The 4,769-nt window shown below is 43.6% G+C and overlaps 1 long non-coding RNA gene across 1 annotated transcript; it reads right to left on the bottom strand.

Moving 5' to 3' along the window:
- Positions 1 to 1,905: 1,905 nt before the first annotated feature.
- On the bottom strand, positions 1,906 to 4,397 carry LOC142047905 (uncharacterized). Its single transcript, XR_012657220.1, has 3 exons — positions 4,340 to 4,397; positions 3,324 to 3,490; positions 1,906 to 1,990 (listed from the first exon to the last, which is right to left on the bottom strand). It is a non-coding gene; the product is annotated as an uncharacterized LOC142047905 (long non-coding RNA).
- Positions 4,398 to 4,769: the final 372 nt, after the last annotated feature.

Genomic DNA, 4,769 nt, shown 5'->3' with positions numbered 1-4,769 from the left:
AAACAACCTTATTCAAAAAAGAAATACAATTTAAACATTCTAGCAACTACACACATGTAAATACAAAAACAATATAAAAACCTATATTGTCTTATACCTGTACTTACAACTGGGAAACAGAAGATTAGAAGCTTGAAGATAGAAAGATCCCTCTCATAGCTGAGAGACAGACAGGAGACACAGACAAAAGGGACACACACCCAAACATTCCCTCCGTGAGCTTTTAAAAATCTTGTTTCCTGATTGGTCCTCTGGTCAGGTGTTTGGTTCCCTTCGTTAACCTTTTACAGGTAAAAGAAACATTAACCCTTAGCTATCTCTTTATGACAGTGACCCCTAGTTCTTGGATTATGGGAATAAGTAAATAACTTTTCCTTATCCACTTTCTCTACATCTGTTACAAAAGATGTTCCCACTAATCTCACTGTGGCCCAGAGATCCTCAAATGTCTTTAGTCTCCTAACTTCCACTGATTTCAATGGAAGTTAAGATACTAAATAGCTGTGTGGATCTGGGCCTATTTGCAACCTCAGAAGAAATGTATCTTGCAGCAGGAATACATCAAATCCTAACAGGGAGGACTGACAAAGTGATGGAAAATGCTTTGTTCATCATTCACCTCTGGCCAGTCCCTCCTGCTGTAATCGCATCATAGCTCACAAAATGAGCAGGGGAGGTGCTTGGGAGGCTGCCGAGGAAAAGCCAGATTTGCTGTAGGAAGTGTTGCTGGTAATTTGTAGGTAGTCCTCCCTGTCTTTTAGAGTCAGGTTGGTGCTGTGCTGCTGGGGTGGGGGAAAGGTACTGGGGCATGAAAACAAGATTCTGAGCCCCTGCAGTCTGTACGTTCACAAGGTATTTTGTGTAAAAGCCATGTCAATAGATGCAGTGTCCTGGACACATTCGCATTCTGTGGACCTCTGTAATGCCAGTTGGAAATGGCATTCTTTTTCACTTCTCACGTTGTGTAGTGGTGCTGTGTGCTGGTAAGAGGATCATGAATTCCACCCCAGAGGAGGATATATGTCAGCTTTGGGTGAATAACTGCTGTTTATAGTTTGCAGTGTTCTAGGATTCTTGGGAATGAAAGGTAAATTTTTTATTCACTCATCTCTGTCCACACATCATAAGAGGACAAATGAGAATGAGGCTCCACGGATATGAAAAGGCTGAACTATTATGGGCATGTTTTACACCTAGAATAGAGAGGAGGTTCGGTACGTTTGGTGTCTCTAGACTCCTTCAGCCTTAACAAACAAGATGCCTATGTCAGGCAAAGGAAATTATGCAAACAGTCTCAGAAATACAGAGAAAAATTTATCTGGGATAGAATTCTTCCCCTCACACAGTAGCTTTTGGGCATGGTACTGATGTTGGGGCTGACGGAACAAGCGGTCAATGTCAAGAACAAATCAAGGGGAGAGGGTTTCATGTCTGAATTGCAAATATGGATGCCTAATGCCCCCAGCAGGCAATGGGTGATGGGACTTGTACGTCAGGAAGAGAAGAACTATATAGACCGGGGTAGGCAACCTATGGCACGCATGCTGAAGGTGGCACGCAAACTGATTTTCAGTGGGACTCTCACTGCCCGGATCCTGGCCACAGGTCCAGGGGCTCTGCATTTTAATTTAATTTTAAATGAAGCTTCTTAAATCTTTAAAAACCCTTATTTACTTTACATACAACAATAGTTTAGTTATATATTATAGACTTATAGAACCTTCTAAAAACTTTAAAATGTATTACTGGCATGTGAAACCTTAAATTAGAGTGAATAAATGAAGACTCAGCACACTACTTCTGAGAGGTTTCCAACCCCTGATATAGACATTTGGTTCTCTACATCCACAAATCCTGAGTTTCACAATGTTTATAACCCAGACACAGCTTACTATGGAAGGGCTAGGAGAAACAGCTCCTCTGGTGCAATAGAACCCAGCTTCACAGACACCAGAAGGAGATATGAGTCCAGTTCCATTGCAGAAATACCCTGAAAGAGAGAGGAGGCATGAGAGCATGTCTATGGTGGTGGGATGACAGACTGATGGACAGCAGCAGGTGAAAACCGAAGAGTAAACGATAAAAACCAAGAGGTCTGGCTATACCCACATACACATTAAAGGAGATGTTTCCTTTCAGAATAGCTTTAACACAGAACATACCTCACATGCCTAGAGAGATAGCATGCATTGCACTACCAACACACTCCAACCCAAACCATTCTCCAGGGGAAAGAAAGAGTCAGCCTCTGACACTGCAAAACACCGGAAAGACCTTCTCCTGGGGTGAGGAAGTGGGAGACCTTATCCACTCTGTGATCCTTTTTACCTACGTATCCCTGAAACAGCAGTCACCCACTGTTACATGCTTTAATGAGGCCGTTTCTCAGACGGCTTCATGAATGCTATAGTCTGGTTAGAACCTCCTTGCTCCATCTTCCATTACTGTACCTGCATCACAGAGGAGGCAGTCTGCCATCTCAGTATTCTGGGTAGAATTGCTATAATAACCAAGAGGGCACGGATGAGGAAGAGCAGATCCCTTAGGGCAGTAATTTCCCACCGGGCATATGTTCCCCACCAGACCACCGGTAGGTGTTGGGGTGGCAATCCCGGCACTGCAGTAATACCCAGCTGAACAAGGTCCTGTGACAGATGACTGTCCTGGTAATGCACAGTAATGACCTGAAAGAGCAGTGCATTGGAATTAGTATTAGCAAATGGTAACAGGGGGTATTTAAAAGAAAGTGTTGGATATTTATACGAATAAGAAAAGCAACTGCATTAAAGTGAGGTTCAAAAGCTTTAAGGGATATCAGCCTTCATGACTCAGGCCATAAGTCAGTCAGCAGATGAGGTCTAGTGATCAGCAGACTAACTAAACTGTAAATTCCCTTTATCATTTTCTAGGCATGTAAAGCACCAGGCACATATATGCTTCTGTGTAAATAGATTATAAATTAATGACAAAGTTCCCCCTTCCATATATTAGCATTGTACATAAAGGTACTGGGCAAAAGGGTAATGCCTCCCTCTGAAGTATTTGGCATTGGTCACTATTGGAGACAGGACATCAGAGTAAATGGGTCTTTCCTAGGCGGGTCATTTTTAAGGGTGTGGCTTCCTCACATTCAGTCCAGTTCTCTGTGCAGCTAAGTGTGGCTCTGTCTCAAACTTCAACAAGTGATCTAATGGCAAAGAGCTTCATAACCCATTATCAATCCCCTGAGCCACTCAAACCACTGCTGAAGTTCAAGCAGTTTTGAAACTCACTTGCACACATTGTTCCAATGTTATACAGGGTGATGTTGATTAGGATCCTACCTGGATCACAAGGGATACAGTGAGAAACATGACTGCTGCCGATCTGTGGGTTGTAAGTCCCTCTGGGGCATGGGTATTGAGTCGCTGAAGCTGTACCAGGGGGGCAGTAATGGCCAGCTGGACATTCACTCCCAGCAAGAGAAGAGGAATTCTTAGGACAAAAGAACCTGCACCCATAAGAGGAAAGAGCAGAAGGAGGAAAGTTAAAACTCTCAGGCCAACACTTCATCCATACGCACACTGATGACTCTGTGAAGTGAATGGCTTGTCCTTGTGCATGCTGCACTGTACTGAATGGGTAATATATATCAACCTGATACTCTATTAAAAAAAATATATCAGACCTGCTCATGTATATAAATACCTCATCTTAAGTGTTTCCTCAAGCTGAATGCATGAAGTGTATTGACTACGATGGCATAAGTGCCAAAGACATCAGAACATAATAGTCTTCGCTTCAGCCATACTACACTAGGGCTGTGATTTCATCAGGTCCTAGATGTTAAGCAAGGCCAAACCTGGTTATTATTTGGATGGGAGTCCTCCAAGGACAAGCCAGGTGCAGCAAGAAGTGGTATGGGTGGCACCCTGGGGCAGGAATAGACCAATACCCCAGCATGGTGCTAGCAGACATTGTTTATTGGAAGAAGCATGAAAGTGAAGTCCTTTATCACCTAGGGCCATGGACTTTTCAATTATTTTTTTTGTTGGCGCAACCATTGGTGGTACTGGAGGTTTTCTGGCCAGCAGCCAGTTTCAGTTACCTTCTGCTCTAAATCCTGCCACTGTATGGGAAATTAGCTCACCTAATTTCCATTGCTAATCATTTGTGAAGTGTTGCTAGGCAGCTGTTACAGTTGCTGTGCTCCTTTTAAGAGATGGGTGCACTTCAGTGGGAGGGGACGTCATTCTGGTCTGCCACATATTGTACTGTTGAAAGGTTGCTGGGAACCATAATTACGGCAATGGTCCTTTATTTATACTGCACACAGTAATGAGCACTCTCTCATTCTTACCCTCTAGCACAGAGAAGGCAGCTGGCTTGCCTTTGTAGAGGGTTATATGACCCTGCTGGACAAGCCAATGGAATGGATGTGCCCCTGGGGCAAAAATGTCCTGAAAAAGAAGGAATAAGGCAGAATCAGCAGACTCTTTCAAGGTCAGAACTAGGGGGCAAATTCTACCCATGACTTACCATATACTGAAACAGGCAATGCACAAACCCTCAGGCTTTGAGAAACTCTAAGAGTAGTGATGTCTCAGAGCTCCTTGCAGCCTGCTAGGAGTTCTCTTCTTGATCTGCTGAACTCCCAGAGTCTCCTGTGGAATTTACTTGGATAATTCTTACTCAACAAGTTAGTTACTATTCACCAGTTAGCTTCATGTGAACCAAGAGCTGCAAACAATCTACCTGTGGGACAGGGGCCTCCAGTCTTGTCCAGGATG

Source organism: Chelonoidis abingdonii, chromosome 18 (assembly GCF_003597395.2).
Source record: "Chelonoidis abingdonii isolate Lonesome George chromosome 18, CheloAbing_2.0, whole genome shotgun sequence".
Classification (NCBI taxonomy): domain Eukaryota; kingdom Metazoa; phylum Chordata; order Testudines; family Testudinidae; genus Chelonoidis; species Chelonoidis abingdonii.
The sequence above is the reverse complement of the archived record's forward strand: the minus strand, read 5'-3'. Positions and strand labels throughout refer to the sequence as shown.